This window comes from Ictidomys tridecemlineatus, chromosome 11 (genome assembly GCF_052094955.1).
Source record: "Ictidomys tridecemlineatus isolate mIctTri1 chromosome 11, mIctTri1.hap1, whole genome shotgun sequence".
Classification (NCBI taxonomy): Eukaryota; Metazoa; Chordata; class Mammalia; order Rodentia; family Sciuridae; genus Ictidomys; species Ictidomys tridecemlineatus.
Genome location: NC_135487.1, coordinates 80,126,793 through 80,148,181, shown reverse-complemented (window position 1 = coordinate 80,148,181; position 21,389 = coordinate 80,126,793). Strand labels below are relative to the sequence as shown.

The 21,389-nt window shown below is 34.7% G+C and overlaps 1 protein-coding gene and 1 long non-coding RNA gene across 2 annotated transcripts in view; one reads left to right on the top strand and one right to left on the bottom strand.

Annotated features, from left to right (window-relative positions):
- Dpyd (dihydropyrimidine dehydrogenase) overlaps positions 1–21,389 on the top strand; it is a 778,600-nt gene that overhangs the window by 481,122 nt on the left and 276,089 nt on the right. The gene's annotated exons all lie outside the window — the stretch shown is intronic.
- Positions 8,693–19,936, bottom strand: LOC144368153 (uncharacterized). Its single transcript, XR_013427933.1, has 3 exons — positions 19,773–19,936; positions 13,512–13,608; positions 8,693–9,056 (listed from the first exon to the last, which is right to left on the bottom strand). It is a non-coding gene; the product is annotated as an uncharacterized LOC144368153 (long non-coding RNA).

The window sequence follows — 21,389 nt, the reverse complement described above, 5'->3', positions numbered from 1 at the left end:
AAATCAATGGTTCTTATGCATCAGATTATTGAATTGCTCTTGCTTATCATTTCTTTCATCTTTTTGATAATAAGACATGTGCTATTGAATAATTGCCATACCTACTATTTAGGAGTATAGCTAATATGTATAAGATACCATGTATAGGAAAACAAAGCATATATAAGAAAGAGTCCTCCTCAACAAAGAAGTGTAAAGTTGTACAGATAGTACAAACATAAAATTAACTATTAGTAAAAATGTCATTATTTTATAAAAACCATACCTATCCAAGCAGTAGTGTCACAGGGTAAACACACACATTCACTTTCAAAATTATTTAGGATGAATAGATCAGAAGAAGCTGATTCTTCAAACCAGACTAAAAGCAAAGCCAGCCAAAGGACGTCCTGCTACTGCTAGGAAGCTCAGTAAGACATAGGCTGCAAACTAAAATATTTGCACTTAGACATGACTCTTGAAATTTCACAGTTACAGGCAGTTCAATGGAAAACATAAGCACTTCCACAAATAAGTAAGAAGTAAGTAAGAAGTGGAGTGGAGCAGAGTAATTCCATATGACAAGAATGAACTCTATTAAGGCTATGTTATTTTTTAGCAGTTGAGCATCTTGTACTGATAGTTTAAAAGCCAAGTTAATTTTCCACTTTGATTCTTTTCTGATGCATATCCGAAAAAATGGTACCATGAAACCAACAGCAGGCCAAACCTGTACAAGTCCTTTAATATTTTGAAATGTAGTGACTAATTTGCTTTGAATTAATATTTCACTGGGATTTCTTTAAGACCAAAGTCTAAGATAGGTATAATATCCCATCTAATGAGCTTAAGGGCATCTACAACTGTTTTGCTACTAATGTATTTTGATACAGTGAATCTTTTAACAGAATTACTTATCTAATCAATCAAGGATGGTAACTAACTAGACTAATTATAAAAAATTACAATTGAAAAAAAAGCATTAGCTTAGGACAGATATTTAAGGTTAAATTTTCATAGTAATATTTTCCCTTCAAACTTTATTTTAATTTGTATTTTTGTTTTGTTTTGTTCTTCTTTGTTTTGGTTTTTGTTTTATTTCTTTTTGCTGAGTAATTAGAACTTCTTGGTGGCTATTTGAGAGTGGGGTTAATGGGGTAGTTGGTTGAGGGAAAAGTATATATATATATGTATATATATATATATATTACTTATGTATAATTTGGGATATGTTATGCATTTAGCAATTGCAGTCAGTCTCTCTGGGCTGCCTGACTAGTATCTAATGAGAAATAATAGCTCAAGTTATTAAAATATATTTCCAGAAAAGAGGAGAAGAAATTGCTTAATCTGATTTAAGAGCCATGACTAAGAATACCACCAGTGGGCAAAGAAAAGGAAAAGAATCTCTTGACAGTACCTACCTACTATATTGTAAATTTGCTCTAAATAAACAGCAAAAATCCCCCATCACTTTCAAAGCATACGAAGACAATATTTAGTGCTATCCTGTAGTGATGGTGCTTTACTAGGAAGCCGATGAATTGGGTCATACAAGGTCTGCTATATTTGTATCTCCTTTTCTTCCTCTCTGTCCCTCATTGAACATTTGTCTCAAGAAAGAACAGCATGGTGCCTGAAGAAGCTTCCACTCAGTCTTTACAATCTGCATGCATTCTTTTGTTTGGTAAAAATGTAAGAGGTTTTTGTTTTGCTTTTATACTTTTTTTCCCCCCAGTGCAAGGCCAGGGATCATCTGCCCTTTGTTCTTGGTCATTGAAAAATGACGCATATGGTAAACCTGCTCACTGAATAGGCATTCACCATCATGCATGTGAAAATGCATTAGAAGAATTTATGGGACATGAGGGGACATAGGCTGCATCTGAGACTAAATCCTTATCATAGGCTTTATGGTATTTTACCAGGATGACTTGTTTGGGTGGGTAGGGAAAGGACACCTTTCTGCTCTTTCAGTGAATGATAGACCAACTGGAGGTGATTGTAAATAATTCAAAAGGTTCTGAACTAGAATCTGCCTCTTAAATAAAATTAGAATTATTATTCTCAATATTGTGTTTACCTTGTTACAATTAATTTTAAAAAATAGTGCTATAGTTTTATAATCATGTTTGAAAATATATAACAATTATCAAAACAGTATTTAATTTCCATCTTATATTCCTTTCCAACTCTTATTTTGTTTACCTTTACACAATAATTCTTAAGACAAATACATAATTATAAATTTATTTTTAAGCAAATCTTCAAGTTGGCAAATCTTAGATAGTAGGAAAAATGCATATTTTACTCTTAATTTAGAGAACTACACATCCCAGCCATACAATTACTTCATTTTGAGAGGCTACTTTTCTGGTATTTGTTTTGAAAGTTGCAAAGATCATGTAATTATATGTGGGAGAAGGGAGAGAAAAGATTACAAAAGATACCTCATTGTTCCTTAAAAATAGCATTGATGTCAACATCTGGGTATAACAGCATCAAGCTGGGAAGTATGAATGGTAAGAAAAGGATTGTTTAAGAGACCAAAGTGCTTTTTTTATTTTTGGGCTCTCAATATATCCTTGTGAAAAAGAATCAAGTTTTAAACTCTGAGAAGGTCTTTTCGGGTCCCTTTTTAATGAAACCTGAAAATGCATTGGTGATAGTTCAACACATCATATTAGAAAAATTGTGTGAAATGATTAATTAGACTAAATAAATTTGAGGATCATTTTCCCTCAGGAGGTTTAATGAAGTGTATAACTTTTACAAGTATAGTAAATATTAGTGTATATGTAATGTTTCAGAAATATATACATACACATAAAATTATGAATTGAATACTATTTCTTTATTTTAATTAGATAACATTGCTTTCCGAATATCTTGATTTAACAGGTAATGTGAATTTAACAGAGATTTCTTATACACTGTGTTTTATTTTTATAGTATGCAAATAAGGAACAAATGCCAACACATTCATTATGCTGTAAAAGTTTATACCAGAAAGATTCCAATCACTTTGATAAAGGTCCTGTCATTATTTCTATTGTAAATCACTTTGCCAAGAAACATTTTGAACCAAAATTTGTAATAAATGAAACCCTAAGATGATTACAACATGTAGGTGATATCTTTATGTTTGCTTGATTCCTTTTTTTCTTTCTTTCTTTCTTTCTTTTTTTCTTTTTTTTTTTTTTTTTTAGTGGTATTGAGGATCAAACCTAGGGTTGCTCTACCACCAAGTTACAACCCCAGTCCTTTTTATTTTTTGAGACAGTGTCTTGCTGAATTGCTGAGGCTGGTCTCCCAACTTCCTTCCTCTGCTTCAGCCTCCTGAATTGCTGGGATTGCATTTGCTACATGATAAAACATAGGTTTTATTATCTTAGTATTGTTAATCTTTACTCTGAAAAGAGAATTATGGTAGGAAGGGTTTTTGTTTGTTTGTTTGTTTTTTGATTTGTCTTCCTATTGCTGTTTAACAAAGGCCCCATTGTTAGCAGGATTAACAACTCAAATGGAAGGTGAGAGTGAGTCTATAAAACAGAAATACCTCCTTGTACAGGAAGTCTGATAGAGGTGAGGGAAATTATGGTGGAGCTCAGAGATGATGAAGAGAGAGGAAGGAGAGCAGAAAAAAGTGAAGATGTTTCATTTGTTCAGGAGGAGTGCAAGGATCATTGATTTTTGTCATCCACATGGTTTTACTCAGCTCCTTCTCTGTGCCTAGCTTGGGATGGGCACTGAAGATATGATGCTGAAGGAGATGATTTCATGGGTAGAGAGGCAATGAACAAGTACCTGTAGAAGTGCAGGAGCAGTGGAAATCCTGTCTCATACAGACCCTGAGTGGGAAAAGAAGCTTTAGGTTTGTGGTATAGAATGTGTGACTTTTATTCTTCTCGGGTAAAGGGAATAACTCCTAATTTAAACCCCACTATTTGTGCTTTCCTTGCCCAACATTGCAAAGGGTCCCAGCTTAGTATTCTATTCTTAAAGCAACATCTCTTTGCAATAGTGTCTCCCTATGGGTCTTTCCATATCAGGGAGGCTCAAATATCTGGGGTAATTATTCTTAAAAATTTTGTAGACAAAGAAACAATTTAATAAAAGTGTGTTTTAGATCTAATTGGATTTCCTCACAGTTTAACTTAGTCTAAAATAGCTTTAAATTATCTATAAAATATGCATCTACCTACAAAATTCTCTTCTGCAGATCGACACTATTTTAAACTGCATTAATTTACAAATATAATATGCTTACAATGTGACACTACAGAAGAATCAATAGAAGATATAAAGATGACCGTGTGTCATGGTGCATTTTGTAATCCCAGCTGCTCAGGAGGCTGAGGCAGAAGGATTGCAGGTTCAAAGGCAGCCTCAACAACATAGTGAGGCTGTAAGCTACCTAGTGAGACCCTGTGTCAAAATAAAAATTAAAAAGGGCTGAGGATGTGGCTCAGTGGTTAAGTGCCCTTGGGTTCAAGTCCCAGTACTAAAACAAAAGAACATAGAACATAAAAAGATGATTAAAAATGATTCTTTCTGTTCTTTATAATGACATATATTTAAATATTATCTATGGATGTTTAAACCAAAGTATTCTGTTATTTCAAAATGTAGAAAAAGGCAAACCTAAATATGACAGTTATCTTAGTTAGAAAAATAATAACTGAATTTCATTGAAAAGTCATTTGTATATAATGCAATTCTCAAAACAATCTCTATGAAATAAGTACAACTAACCAAATTATTCCCATTTTATAGATCAGGTAGCTTACTCAGGAAGACATTTAAATGGTATGTCAGTATTCAGATATTCATTTAAGACATATTTATAGGGCATCTGCTGCATATTAGCATGCTTTCTTACTCTAGTGGTGCTTCTATCCCAACTGCAGAGAGAGAGAAAGACAATAAATACAAATACATTTAATAAGGAAGTGACATAATAGAAAATGCCATGAAAAGGAAAATACAGCTTGAATATGGCACTGTTTTCTTCTTCTTCTTTTCCTTCTTTTTCTGGAGGTTGAATCCAGGGGCAATTTACCACTGAGCCACATCAACCTCCAGTCCTTTTATCTTATTTTGAGATAGGGCCTCACTAAGGTGCCAAACTAGCAATCCTCCTGCCTTAGCCTCCCAAGTTGCTGAGATTACAGGTGAGCACCACTGCATCCAGCCTCTCTGTTCTTAAAAGACCAGCCCACAAGAGAAACTAGTCAACCAGAATCTAACTGGCTGGAGATTGTTATCAGAGACTAATGTATATGGGGGGAAGGAAATGCCCAATTTCAGCCCATACTAGTTGTCCCTGTGGAGGGAAGGGAAACACCTAACTCCAGACCAGTCTAGTCATCCTGTCTCACCTGAGCTAAGAGAAAGAAAGTCAGAAACCCCTGCAGTTCAGGGACTGGGATCACCAAGAAAATGAGACCTCATCACAGGACTGAAACTGCTTCTCCTTCCCCACACCTCACCATCACATTACTAAAGGTCTGTTTACAGAAGTTCTTTTTATGCAGTACATCATGTCTGGCTATCAGTTAAAAAAATACAATTTAAAGAAATAAAGTACATATCAGACATGGCAAAAATGTTGAAATTATCAGACTGGAATTTAAAACAACTATGATTAATGCTAAGGACTCTATTGGATAAAGTAGCATTCAGGAAGAGATAGTCAATATAAGAAGAGGGACAATCTTAAGGAAAAACAGAAAAGAAAACTCAGAGCAGACATGAAGAATGCCTTGAAGAGCTTATTAGTATGTGGTCACAATTGAGAAAAGAATGTCTGAGATTTTGGCTATATCAACAGAGACTTTGAAAATAGAAAAGCAAAAAGAACAATTTAAAAACAAAACAGAATAGACTATCCAAGGACTGTGGGACAACTACAGTGTAAATGTGCACACTGGGAATAGCAGAAAGAGAAAGGAAGGAAGATAATAGTTATTTGAAACAATAGTGACTGAAACTTTTGCAAAATTAATATTATATACCAAACCACAGACCCAGAAATCTCAGAGACTATGAAGCAGAATAAATGCTTCAAGAAACTACACACAGGCATATAATTTAAAAATAAAAAAAATCAAAGATTAAGAAATCATAAAAGAAGCCAGAAGGAAAACACCCTACCTGTAGAGAAACAATGATGAGTTACATCCAACTTCTAAAAAATATAAGTAAGAAGAGGGTGGAACAAAATAACTTATATTGAGAGAACAACAACAAAAAACCCCACCAGTGTCGAGTTCTTCATAAATTATCTTTCAAAAGTGGAGAAAAAAAACTTTGTCAGATAAATATTGAGAGAATTTGCATTAAAGAAGAAGAATAACTGAAGGTAAAATAAGACCTTTTAATTTTCTTATTTTCAGTTGTTTGAATAATGACATTTTGTTCAAAATAATCACAACAATGTATTTGATTGGGCTTATTATATGTATGTGTATATTGTGTATATGTATATATATGCCAATATATAAAGGAAACAATAGCAACAATATAATGGACAGGAGGGAGAATTAGAATTATTTTGTTATTATATAGAATTCACAATACCCATACCCGTGAAGTGATTTAATATTATTTGACAGTGGACTTGGATTAATTGTAAATGTATATTGCAAATTCTAGGGAAACTCTGAAAATAAACAAAACAGAAAATAACACAGTTGATCATGTTAAGAAAGTAAAGAAAATGAAATCATAAAATTCTCAGTTAAAATCACAAAAAGCAGGGGAAAAAAAAGTAAAAGCCAAAAGTAGCACAAAGAACAAGGACAAGAAATAGAAAACAGAAACACATATGGTTGACATTTACCAGCTCTATCATTAATCACTTTGAACATCAAGGATTTAAATGCACCAATTTAAAGATGGAGATTAGCAGAGTGAATCAAAAAGCAAGTGTTGCTTTGTGTTGCATAGCATGTTAGCTATGTGTTGCATACTAGAAACCACTTTCAATGTAAAAACACTCCTAGGTTAAAAATAAATGAATAGACAAAAAATATACCTTGCTAATACTAAAGAAAACAAAAGAACTGCATTAATTTCAGACCTTCCAGACATCAAGACAAAGAAAGTTATCAGATACGGAAAAAGACATTGCATAAGAAAGGAGTCGATTCTCCAAGAATTGATTGTAGCAATCCTTGATATGTATGCAACTAACAACAGAACATCAAACTGTGGAGCAAAAACCAGTAGAACTACAGAGAGAAATAGACAAATCCACCTTCATAGTTGGAGACACTTGTCTATTGGAAATGGACAGATTAAGCAGGAAAAAATCAGTGAGAACATAGTTGAAACTCAACTTCACCATCAATCAGCTGGATATAATTTGACATCATCAGACTACTTTATCCAACAACAACAGAATACACATTCTTTTCAAGTACACATGGAACATTTACCAAATTAGAACATATTCTTAGCTATAAAATACACATTACAATTTAAAAAACTAAAAATTATAGAGCATCTTCTATCAGACCACAATGGAAATAAACTAGATAGCAGTAACAGAATCATAACTGGAAAACCCAAGATACTTTAATGGAGATTAAAGAACACATCTCTAAGTAAGACACAGGTTAAAAAAGAACTCTCAGAAGAAATTAGATAATATTTTAAACTAAATGAAAATAAAAAACAACTTATCAAAATTTGTGGGATATAGTAAAAGCAGTGTCTAGAGGGAAACTTATAGCATTGCATGTATATATTAGAAAAGAAAAAAATTAATAATCTACATTTATACCATAGGAAATTAGAAAAAGAAAATTTAAGGAGTAGGAGAAGAAATCAGCAATTATTATGGCAGATGTCAGGGACAGGAAAGTGGAAATCAATAGAGAAAATCAGAAAAACTAAAACCAGTTCTTGAAGAGATTAATAAAATTAATAAGCCTCTAATAAGAAAAAAGAGAGGACCAAAATTAGTAATAATAGAATTCAAAGACTGCACACCACTACAGAGCCCACAAACATCAAAATGGCAATAAGAGAATACTTTGAAGAACTGTGTGGCTACAAATTTGATAACCTGCCTGCAGTGAACCAATTTTTTGAAAGCAAAAATTCACCTACAAATAAATAAACAATATTATTAGACCTATATCTAGTAAAGAAACTGAATGAATAATTAATATCCATTCAAAAGAGAGACAACTAGGACCTGAGGGGATCTGTGGTGAATTCAACTGAACTTTTAAGGAAGAACTTATATTAATTCTCTATAATCTCTTCTAGAGGATAGAGGCAATAGGGAATATTTTCTAACTCATGCTATGGGGTCAGTATTGCCTTAACATCAAACCAGTCAATAACATTACCACTATTCATGGTAATTTCATATCTACACTGTTGATTGCAGCAAGTACCATAGTCTTCATAGGGGTGAACTAGAGGGTTAAAAAATAATAATAGTCCATCTTTATTTTGCAGACATTTATCATGTGCACACAAAGTGATAGACAATGCTGAGCCAACTGTAAGAAACCAAAGACATTGTAAGAAACTACAAACCAATGCCTTGTTAACATAATCATTGAAATTCTCAACAAACAATAAGCAAATTCAGTTTAACAATGTATAGGAAATATTATATACCACAACCAAGTATGATTTAACTGTGTTAGGAAGTAAGCAAACATCTAATCAAAGAAGATATACAGATGGCAAATAAACATGACAAAAGATGGTCTACAGCATATGTCATCAGGGAATGCCAAGGAAAACAACAGTGAGATACCACTAAACACCTATTAAAATGACCACAGTTCAGAACAACTGCAATACCAATTTTTGGCAAGGATATGGAGCAAAGAAACTCATTCACTGCCAGTGGAACACAAAGTTGGCTGCTTTGGAAGACAGTATGCTGGTTTCTCACAAAACTACATATATTCTTACCATATGATTCAGCAGTTATATTCCTTGGTGTTTACCCAAAGGAGTTAAGAATTGATGTACACTTGAAATCCTTCACATGGATGTTTGCAGCATCTTTATTTGTAGTTGTCAAAATTTGGAAGTAGAAATATATCCTTTGGAAAGGGAGAGAAAAGGGAAATTGCATGATAATGGAGGGAGACCCTCACTGTTATACAAAATCACACATAAGAGGTTGTGAGGGGAACGGGTAAATAAACAAGGAGAGAAATGAAATACAGTAGATGGGGTAGAGAGAGAAGATGGGAGGGGAGGGGAGGGAGGATAGTAGAAGATAGGAAAGGTAGCAGAATACAACAGTTACTAATAGGGTATTATGTAAAAATGTGGATGTGTAACAGATGTGATTCTGCAATCTGTATTTGGGGTAAAAATGGGAGTTCATAACCAACTTGAATCTAATGTATGAAACATGATATGTCAAGAGCTTTGTAATGTTTTGAACAACCAATTAAAAAAAAAGAAAGATATCCTTTGGATAGTGAACTGATAAACTGTAGTGCAGCATAGGATATCTTTTAGTGCTGAAAACAAGTATGCTATGAAGCTCTGAAGTGAATAGGCTGGCAGAGCCTTAAATTCATATTAGTAAGTAGACTGGGTCAATCTGCAAAGGCTACAAGCTATGATTGCCACTACATGGCATTCTTAGAAAGGGAAAAAGATGGAGAAATTTGAAAGATCAGTGGTTGCCAGGGGGTGGGTAAGGGGTACAGTATGAATAGATGAAACCCAGGAGTTTTAGGGAATTGAAAATTTGTTGTGTGATAATATAACAGTGGATGCACATCATACATTTATCTAAACCCATTGAGTAGGCGGAATATAACCTGTGAACTGTGGATGATGATGATTTATCAATGTATGTTCATCAGGTGTAATGATTGTACCCTCTCATGAGGCATGCATGTATAGTGGGTAGGGGCAGGAGATACAAGATATATCGCTGTACCTCCACTTCATTTTAATTTTGCTGTGAATATAAAAGTGTTCCCCCAAAATAAAGCTACATATGTGACAACCTCTAGTACTAGATGTCTACTATTATATATATAGTAGAGTTATGGTCATCTGTGTGTGTTACTATGTATTATCCTTGGTAGTGTCATATATGCAATGTTGACTGCAGCAAGTACTATAGTCTTCATAGGCATGAAGTAGAGAGTTAAAAAATAATACCAACAGGCCATCCTTCCTTCTGTAGACATTGATCACATGTACACAAAGTAATAGGCAATGTTGAACCAAATGATAGGAAACCAAATGTGAACAAAAATTAAGATTCTCCCATTGAGTGGAGTAAGGGAATATATGGAACAAATAAACACCTATCTATGCAAAACACTGTGACAAGAACAGAGTAGAGGGAGATGTACCACACTGGGATACCCAGTGGATTAAAGATTCTGTCTCCAAGATTATTGAGGGTGGTATGAGAGTTAGACCTGGAAGAGTGGATAGGAGACATACTGTAGATATGGTAGGGTGGTACAAGAAGGACCGGCATGGGGTAAAGAATGGAAGCCTTAAAGTACCCATGGCGGGGAAGTATCTGTAGGGGGTTCAGTTTGAAGTGTCAAGATAAGGGGCAGATTGGTGACTTGAGGTCAAATGATGAAGGTCCATCACTGGGCTATCTTTAGTCCTTGTGTTTAGGAGACTGTCTTCTTTCAGGATCTCAGTCACTAAGTCTTACCTCTGATTTATGATTTCCTAGGCATATCCATCTGCCTGTGCTTAAATGCTATTCACATATCTACTGTGAAATGACCCATTGGTTAAGAACGTATGAATAAGGTCAGCCTCTAAGAATCAGCATAACAAATTTGGCATATATTGAATAAAATTCACCATCTTTAAAAGTAAATCCATGTTTTCTGTAAATGTATGATTTAAAAGCACAAAAATAATTATTCAAAGCCAAAGTATTATACTCAGTTAATTCAAGTTTTATTTGTATTTTTATTAGCACACAACTGTGAATAGTTATTTAAAATCTTGAAATACATTTTTCTTCCCTGTCCGTAAAAGGGAGCTAATAATTTCTCTGCTGAGTTGTTCTAAAGATTGGAAAGAATGTGAAATGCTACCTGCAGTGCTTAGCACATGTAAGTTGTGTTCATTCTTACTGCTGTATTTACTGAAAGAAGCATCAGCTAGCTTTTGCTGCATAACAAACAAAAAACAAGTTTAGGAATGAAACAACTATTAATTTAATTCACAGTTATGCAAGTTAACAATTTGCTTAACTGGGCTCAGTCATAAGGATCTTCTGGTCTCAGGTTGTCTTGCTGCACATATAATCAAATCCTAGGCAGGTTGGAACTGGGACTGGATGACTCATCTCTGTGCCACGTGGTCTCCCAGTAGCCTTGGTGCGTTTGTTTGCATGGCTAAGTAGGATTTAAAGAGAATAAGCAGATGAGTCCCAGATCTCTTGAAGCCTTGATTTGGCACTGGCATATATCAATTCTGCCATGTTCTATTGGTTAAAACAACTCACAAAGGCAGGCCAACTCAAGGGTTGGGTAAATAAACTGCTTCTTGGAGACAGTAGCTGGAAAAGGGCTTGGGTAAAGGGAGCAAACTCCACTTTTCAATTTACCACAAGAGGTTTGGGGATGCAGAATCTGCTAGAATCTGTAGTGAAAATTGAAAGGATAGGAAATCAATATGGCATAGTCATGATATAGTAGAGAAGAACTAGGAATCAAAAGATATGAGCTTAATCCCTGCCTCTGCTATTGATTAATTTGACCCTGGTAAAGTAACTTAAATTATCTATGTCTCATTATCCTTAGTAAAAGGGTCTCTAATTCATGGTTATTGTGGGAAATAAAGGAGATAATATATATGAAAATGTGTATTCAAGCACAAATATAGCAACAACTATAGTGAGTTATTATTCTTTGATATAAATTAAACTATATATTATATGAGATTCTCAAACCCCTTACCTTGCACTCCTGTCTGTCCTTTCATCTTTGTAATGTAGAAAAAGAATTATATTTGGATATTGAAATTTGTAATAAAAGTGTTCGCTCCTTGCAATCCCTTCTCAGCTACCTAATTTAGTACTCCTTTGAGGTTAAGAATTTTTTAAGTCCCAACTATATACAAGGTATGTTACTAGATGTTAGAGGTGTATAGATATAAACCCCCACCCCATCCCAGAACCTAAGTCATCTTTTAAAAAATATGTAAACAAAATTAAATATAACAAATATTTTAACAGAGAAATACAGAGGATACCAAAGGATCTCAGAAAAGAAGTCCTAAAACAGTCAGGGAGCTGGATTCCCTTTCCTTCCTTCTTTCTTTCTTTTCTTTTCTTCTCTCTCTCTCTTTTTTTTTTTTTTTTTTGCTAATCAATTTCAAATAGAAGATAGCCATAGGTGATTTCAGAATCATTTGTGTCACTTATGTATGTTTGATGTCTTCCCTGATTCACACAGGTAAGCATAATCATCACACTAACCATAGCATAGTTTTTGTTATCACTATGCTATGGTTAGTGTGAGTGTAATTATTCTTGTATCCAGTTTATGTGTGTCTCCTTTATTATACATATGCTCCTACAGTGCAGAAACCATTCCCTATTATTCAGACCAAAGGAATAGATACTTGGTCAAGAGAATGCAGAATGTATATTACATTCCAGAAGCAAAGTCATTCATTGTGGTCAGAGTAAACTTTGCATTGTGGTCTTGCATAGCCTATTAAAGAGACATATTTTATCAGGAAATTGAATTGGAAGCACATTGTGATTAGAGTCTACTTGTCTCTTTAGGAGGATCTGGTAGATTGCATAAATGAATTCAGAGATGGGACCGCCCATAAAGAAGTTTTTTGTAGTAATCAAGATGAGCAATGGTGAAGAGCTAACCTGAGACAGTTGTGGTAGAGAGTCAAAAACATTTGCAAGAGATATTTGGGAAGTAGACTAGAGCCTTACTGCTCCAACTGGCTTGCATGTTAACATCACCTAGAGATTCTTGAAAAACTCTGTTGCAAATTTATTCAGAATCTTTGAGATTATTTTTTAACTATGTAATTTAAATGCTCAATCAAGTTTGAGAACCAATGGACTGGAGAATACTTAGTAAATAATTGGATATGGATGATAAGACAGAGATAAAGATAGGAAATATCCTTCCATTTTTCTCATCTGGAACAAAAAGGTGGTGCTTAGATGTATTTAGGGTAGAACAAATTCAGAGTGGAAAAATTTAAGTTTGTTTTTTGAGAAATTGAATTTAGGAACTAGAAGTTAGTTGGATATGCAGTTCTTGTACTTGGGAGAAAGAAGCAGATCACACAGTTTATGAATTTTCTGCATGTGCTTAGTATTGGAAGTCATTCTGAGTCTGATACATAAGGATTGTGTATAAAGTAAAATGAACGGAGAACCATGTGCAGACCCTGGGGGACATCAACAGGTAAGAGATGAACAGAGGAGGGAAATGGTACAAAAAAAAACACAAGAGAATCAGGAAAGTGGTATCTATCTCCAAGGCTCTGGAGGGTTTCGGGAAACTGGAGGTACTTACCAGTCTTAAGAGCTGAAGAGAATTCCAGTAAAGATTCAGGCTGAAAAACATTTAATATATTTGATGAGGTTGCTGGTAACCTTGTGGAGATCAATTCCTAAGCACAGAGAAGACAGAAACAAGATAAATATATATTAAGGAGTGATCAAAAGGGGTGGAAAAATCAGCAGCTCCTGTCATTCCTGGAGGGTCCACAGTGGCTCTTTTTTTCTGTCTTGGAAAACATCTCTGATCTTTTGTAAAAAAATATGTATATATTGTTTAACTTTGAATATAACTTTTCTGTTAGAAATATTTATATGCACAAGACATTGGTGGGCCCCCAAATAAGCCAAAGATGATAAATTTCAAAATAATTTAACAAGACAACATGTAAGGATAGTACTCTCATTTATGGCCATTAAATAAACAATGAGCAAATAAAATTTGAAAATCTTGAGTTTCATTTTAAATGTCCTACAGTAATGTGTACCATTCAGGAAAATTGTACCAATCTCACTTTCATTATGTTTGAACTGAGGCATAAAGTACATTTAAAATTTGAATGTTGTACAGTTAATTAATATTTAATAAACATATTTTCTTAGTTTAAATGTCTTTGAAAGTCACATGTCCCTTGCTGTTTTTCATTCTCAATATAATCCCAGTAGTGTTAGGGATGATTTTTTAAAATTGTTTGACAAAACCTAACTCTGCTACTTGTAATTTACAGTTGTTCACCTTTGTCACTTTGCATTTTTTCCCTACTAAAAAATTTAAGTTGTCTTGAAGCTGAATTGTTGACTGGATTTCCAATGTAGTTCACAGCACAGTTACTGAATACCAAAGCAGTGCTGACAACGTGCATTTTGAAACATAGACTTTCAGTCAGCAGGAAGTTGACAAGAGAGTCTGCCCATAACCAACTGGAAGTTGTATGTTGTTTTTCACCTTAATTTCTAATGTCAATCCCCTTGAAATTAAGTTTGAGAAACTCCTTAATAAAATCTCTTTATTTATTCATAATGAAATGAAATTATCAAATTTTTTAAGCCATTAATTTTGATTCTTTAACATAAAATTTTTAAAGAATGACAGGGGAGCCGTATGTTCCTTTTTAACTGCAGAGTAAGCATCCATCTATATTTGTTTAATTAATCTTTTTGTTTATTAACCTTTGCAGTATTTTTTAGGGAGAAAACATGCAAAATTTTATCTATTATATCTGATGTTTCATGGAAATTAAGTGTTTACACAAGAGTATACATTTCCTTAACTTATGTTTATTAGTCAAAATGAAAATCAAAGCTGGAAAATTCCAATTTAAAAACAGCACCTATGAAGCACAATTTAGTTTAAAAATGGCTTTTCATGAAACAAATCAAATTTTACTAATTTTTCAAAAAGAAGGATGGTAAGATGGATCTCAACTCTAAGATAATCTATTACAACCTACATGGTTATGTTCAACTATATAATCTCTTCCAGTTTTGCAAATCATCTTGTACTTTCATTTTTACTAACTAATCTTGGTTTCCCAAAATATAAATATCTGCCTTTTTGGCCCAGTAATCATATCATAATCTGCAAATTTGCTTTTTCCATTTTCTAAGATGACTATTTATTATTTTAATTTCTCCCTCATAATTCTAAACCTTTGTCCTTAATTCTCTTTAAGTAGCAGACCTTACCTCATACTTTATAAAAAATTTTAAATACCAGAAGAATGATTTCACCTTTCCCACAACAAATCTATAAATCTGACTGTATCTATACCTACTTTTTATTTGTTTGTTTCTTTCTCTCTCCACTCCTCCATCCCACCCTGTTAAATTGGCAACAATGCCTCTGCCTCTCTCAAATGTTCTTCCTCCATTTGTCTCTGTAATCATCACCAAGTGCCTTCTCAATGCTTTCTTACAGGTTATTTTCTATCGCACAAACACATGCTTAAATATGGCCCATTAAAAAACAAACAAGAAACCCTCTCATTATATCTCTCATACCTTCTGCTGCTTCCTCATTTCTCTTTTAGCTGTACCACTAAAACCTTTAGAGAGAGATGTTCATCACATCTCTCTACTTTTTCATATTCTGTTCATTCAACCTAATCAATTCTGACTTTTATCCTGGCTGTCTTGATGGAAATTCTCTTGTTAAGGTTACCAGTGGTTTATTCATTGTCAAAACCAGAGTGGGCTCCTTTACACAAACTCACAGAAGGATTTATGACAGTTGGTTGCTCTTTCTTTTTGGAACACTGCCTTCTCTTGGCAGGAAACCACACTGCCTTGTGGCTACAGGTCAGTCCCTTGCCCTTTGTATTTATCTATCATATTTTCTTTACTTTTGAAATCACCTAGCTACTTGACTTTAAATTCCATTACATGTTTAAGTGTCTTTAATTTATACCTTTATCCTTAACCTCTTCAGTGAATTCTAGACTCATGCATCACTGGCCCAATTGATGTCTTCACTAATGGGTTGCTTACTGGATATTTTTTAAGTAATATATTAAAACTGAATCTCTCTATCCCCCGCCCCTCACTGTTTTCTTTACCAGGCTTTTTCATTTGTGCTAAAGTTCAGAACTTCAAACCAGTAATTTAAGGATCATATTAAATATCTCCTTTTCTCTATGCACACTACATCTGACCATTAACTAGTCCTGGGGGTTCTAGCTCTGAACTATCCATGTCATGCATTTCTGTGATGTTATGCAAGCCACATTATTTCACCTAAGTGAAGTCCTTGCTCTCACCCTTAACACCCTTATTTCATCCCTATAAAAGGGTCAGAAGCACCTTGGTGAAGTATAAGTTAGATAGTTTTATCACACCCCTGTAAGCCTTTCAGTGCCCATTACACCTATAGTAAAACCTAAATTCCCACAGCGTTGACAGTTCCCAGGGAGATGACTATTGCTGCTTCTTTCATTTTCCTGCACACTATTCTCATCCTGTCAAGAAATTCCTACCACAAAGGCCTTCTGTTATTCCCATTTCGGTGTCTTTGTGCATGATGTTACCTCCACCTACCAGCTTCCGTTCAATTCCCCATTCCATTTTTCCAGTGGGCAGTGCCTTCTCATCTCAGTCCTCAACTCAAAAGCCCTTTACTGACCATCCATCTAATATGGCTGTGGGCATGCCAGTTGTCACATTCCACACAATTTTTCCTCAGTTTCTCAAACTAGGGCAAGTGATAAGATTAGAAATAAAGACAAACACACACAAATACAGAAAAGCAGGGCTCAGTGGATCATCAGAGCTCCTGATAGGAGGATGCTGGCTGGCCACAAGGATGCTCCACACGTTATTATATAGGTTTAAACATCAAAAGGATTTATTGTAAGAAAGCTTCTTTAAGATAAACTAAAGTGAGGTTGTGAGGAAAGCAGCCCCATTGGGGCTTATCAGCTTGCACTGGTATTTCTTCCACCCATGGGCAGCAGCTTTTGAACCTGAGGCTATTTGAACAAGTAAGTTCTGTGAGACACAGAACTCTCTTTGAGGGCGTCCAGCAACTGAGCATTCTCTAATGGACGAGATACCACTGCAAGTTTTCAGAAGGGTTTCGCCTCTGCCTTGAGAAGGTTCAAACAAACCTGTAATTCATTCACCCCTCCATAACAGGAATATTGACTGAGAAATGGCCCTTGTTAATATTTTATATTTCTTTGTTATGACTATTTCCCTCCCTAAAATGTAAGCTGCAGGAGAACAGGGACTTTTCTGTTTTATTTATCATTTGGGGGTTAGAATGATTACTGGTACAAATAGGGTATTCAAGGCATATTGGTTGAATGTTGAATGAATAAAGACTTTAAGTCAACATCTTTAAGTTGTTTTGTGTGTCATTTAGTGCCTACCATAGTAGGTAGGTGCTCAACTGATGTTGTTTGGATCTCCCACAAGACTGAGTATCATAAGACACAGGGTGAGGGCAGACAAAGTTCAAAACTATGTACCATTTGGCTTTTCTACATCACCTGGTTCAATAATGATTTAAAATATGAGCCACAAAAATGGAGCATTGGAAATGGCATAAATTAAGTGAAATATTTATATAAGGAAAGGTTACTTTGATTTAAGAATATGTTTCATTGGGTATTCATTTCTTGTAATATTGCATGATATTTCACAATATAAAATATCCATCAGTTCTCTTTTTACATAGGAAAAAAATAACCTGTCTTCTCTTGCTTGATTAAAAACTGAGTACAGCAAAACACTGAAGGACTTTCTGATCATCAAAGAAAGATTAAATTATGCTTGGTGTCCTTTTACTGTTAATATATTTTAGCCTGACTTTTTGAGAAAATTCCAATCTCTTTTAATATAAGGTCAAAAAATTTTTGGTCATTTTGATTCTTCTAAAATAGAATACCACTGTTACTCTCAAGCCATTCTTTGATTTTTTTTATAAAGACATTTAGAAAGCTTAGACTAATTATCATCTCTTAAATGATAGGTAAAGTTTATTTTTCCTTTAAATTAACTTGAATGTGAAAAAGTTGCTTAGGGAGTTATTTCAAAAGTGACAATTTTTGATTTACATTTAGTAATTGTTAAGACTTGATCTTTTCAAAGACCAAAATAATATTTATTAATTATCATGTGCAGACTCATTTTCAGGAGACACTGTCCTTACATGCAACTATATTGTGGATCTGGCCCCTTCTTGAATCTCCACTTTGCTCTGTCTGTGCCCCCTCCCTCAGCCAAGTGTAGCTACTTTTAGGAAGGTGGTTAAGTGAGCAGCCAGAGGTCACATGCAGCTCTGAATACACTTCATTCTACTTTAGGGACCAATAAGAAAAAGAACATTTATTTTTCCACAAGGATTTTAAAGGGAGCAGAATAAGCAGTCACTGTGATTAGCCCACCCTGGAATTCTCTCCCAGGTTATGGGTAAAAAGTTAGAATCTATTTTCAGAAGACAGGAAAAGGAGAATAAGGCATATTAATACCTGCCTTGGCTGAACATAATGTATGCTTCCCACCTGTGACCAATCCTTCCCCAGTAAGAGGCCCCTTAAAATCTCCATAGAGCTTTTGCGTCCCAGGCATTTGATACTGTCAATGTCCAGACAATTCTCTGGATGATATTTATTTCTCTTCTTCATCAAACCCAACTGTTAGCTCCTTGTGATTCTAAGCAACCTGTAGGGAAGATGATGATTTTAACCAACCCTGGCATAATCAATATAAATTTGAAGCAAATACAGCTTTACCAAAATTAAAATTGTCATTTAGAAAGAAGAACGATGTTAGTCCCTAGTTGGGAGCATGTATCATATTCTGCTGTCAGTGACAGTAAACCTTGTTTCCCTGGCAGTGGAGCTCTGTGCTCAGCCCATCTGCCTAGCTGGTTGCTACCCACTGGAAGAATCTTCCTTCCTTGTTGTCCTCCCTGGCACCCTGAGAGGGCACTGGAGAAGAAGATGCACATAGTATGACTGTGATGACTGAGTGCCCACTTCATGTTTATGTGGGAATGTAAATTTGATGATAATTTTGTTACATTTAGGGAGGTTTCTTGTGTGTGCATGTTGTGATGGTGGATGTTTGTGCTATCTTTGTTTTTAATTTTGTTTTATTTTGAGCAATAAAACTTTCTAAAAACATGCCTACTGCATATCAATTTTACCACTGGAGAACTTGAGTCTAATAACTAAAATATATTTTTAAGTCTGTGTTTTTATATGCAACTCTACCCTTAAAGTTCTAGCAACAAGCCTCAGGGCTCTGCTCTTCACTAAATCTGTATGACTTTTTTTGGTTTTGTTTTATTTTTATTTACCCTCTGTCTTGAGACCACTGAAGATAATAGGAATCTGTCACCTAAACACAGTCTTCATTCTACTTGACTTTTTCTTTCAAATGGTTGCTTAATTATTTCTTTTCTTTCTCCTTCTTTCTTCCATGTAAGGGAGGTATTGGGACTAGTCCTAGACTCCTGTCCCTTTTCGAGCTGAAGAGTGGCAGAGAGCTTTCTGAGCTCTCATACCATTTGGAAGCAGCGTCTCTCACGGAGGTTGCATAATCATGCTGGCAACCCTTCTCTGCCTGCAAATGAAGCCTAGGATATGACTCTTCGTTTTCTTTTAGCCCCTTGAGAAAAAGCCATGGAGAAAATGTTCTCAGGTTTTTATCTAAATTTTCAAAAGCAGCAGCCTCTACTAAACACACACACACAAAAAATGAAACCTAAAAGTCAACCAACAATCATCAGTCATGCTGAATATTCCTCTTCTATTCATTGTCTTCTTTTACTTACCTCTCTTTTTTCTCTCTCTATAGAATGTATCCAAATCAGCTGTTTCTCTTGGCTTTAGTATTTAGTCATTGTTCTACATTTATCTGCTTGATGTCTTGTAATTTTCTCATTTCAGTCAGCCATAGGATCCCTCCATTCTTCCTTCTCTATTGCTCCCTCTAGTTGACAATCTTGTGTATTTTGGCACTAGATCCCTTTTCCATCATAAGACCAATGCCTGCTCCAGACTGATTATTCTTCACTCCAGTTCATATAATAATTTGCCAGCAGTTTTCCCCAATTATTTATTTTTCCTTTAGCCTATAATATTCATTTCTGCTTAATCTTCTTAAAAGGGAAAGCTGATAAATCAACCCCCTGCTCCTAAACCTTTAATGATTTCATGTGTGAACTTTTCAGTTAGTGCTTTCTATGTGCCAAAGACCATGCTAGTTACTGCAGATAAAGTGATGAGCAATGCAGAGCAGTCCCAGCCCCTGGGGGATGTCTACAGTCTATCAGGAGGAAAATTGAACCCACTGTTGAAGACAGGCTCTCCCCAATGGTTTTCAGAACTCTCTCCAAAATGATCACAACTTTCTATTCTTCTCTTGATGAAGACATTCATGGGACCTTTACAAGATATCTTTGTGGTTTTTTTTCTACTCACAGATTAAAAAGTTGTATGTGGCAAGAACTCAGTGGCTTTTAGTGCAATCTGTCATTGGACTCTGACTTCAAGCTTGGCATAAACTTTTGGCATCTCAAGTTCATCATCTTTAAATGATAAAAAATGATAAAACATTGAGTGCTTATATCAAAAGCAGAGACTCTTGTCTGCTCTTTAGTTTAGGTGTCTTCATGTGAAAAATTGGAAGAATGAGACTGCCAATGATTAAATAAGTTAACAAAGTGAAGCCCCTTAAAACAGTGCCTAGTCACCATAAATGCTAGTCTTAGCAATTTCTATTATTACTTTTCCAAGTAGGTTGTTCTAGTTATCTAGTTATCAAGAAACAGTTCCTTGCCCAAGACCACACAGTAAAGTTCTAGCTGGACATTCTGGTTTCAGAGCAGGAGCTAGTCACTACTACCCTACATACTCTCCATAACAGGGTTATAGGAAGACTCTACTTAAATAATCAACATTTAATAAAATTTATAATGACAATATACTGTGAACATGTGAGGTATTATTATCCATAATATAATAAGCTGTGATTAAAAGAGATATTGATTTCTTTTCTGTCCCAAAGCTTGAAATCTTTTAGCTGTACCAGTAATTTTATTAACAAACATTTCTATGAAATTATAGGATTTAGACAGTCCTTTAACATAAATAAATTTAGGTAATCCCACCGCCCTTGAGAATGGCAAAGCCAGTATTATTAACTCCTTCTTAGAAATGAGAAAGCCGAGGATGGCAATAGTTAAGTAAGTTGTCCAAGTGTTCAAAGATAGCAAATGAGGATGTCTCTGATGCACATCTGAACCTCCAAATGCTGTTTTTGCCTTACTGTAACACCCTGCTATTTCTAATGGTTTATTTTTCAACATATGAAAATCTAATTTTATAATATTGCTTACCCTTAAAAATGTATTTATGTGTACTAGTCAGCCTTTTGTTTTTATAACGAA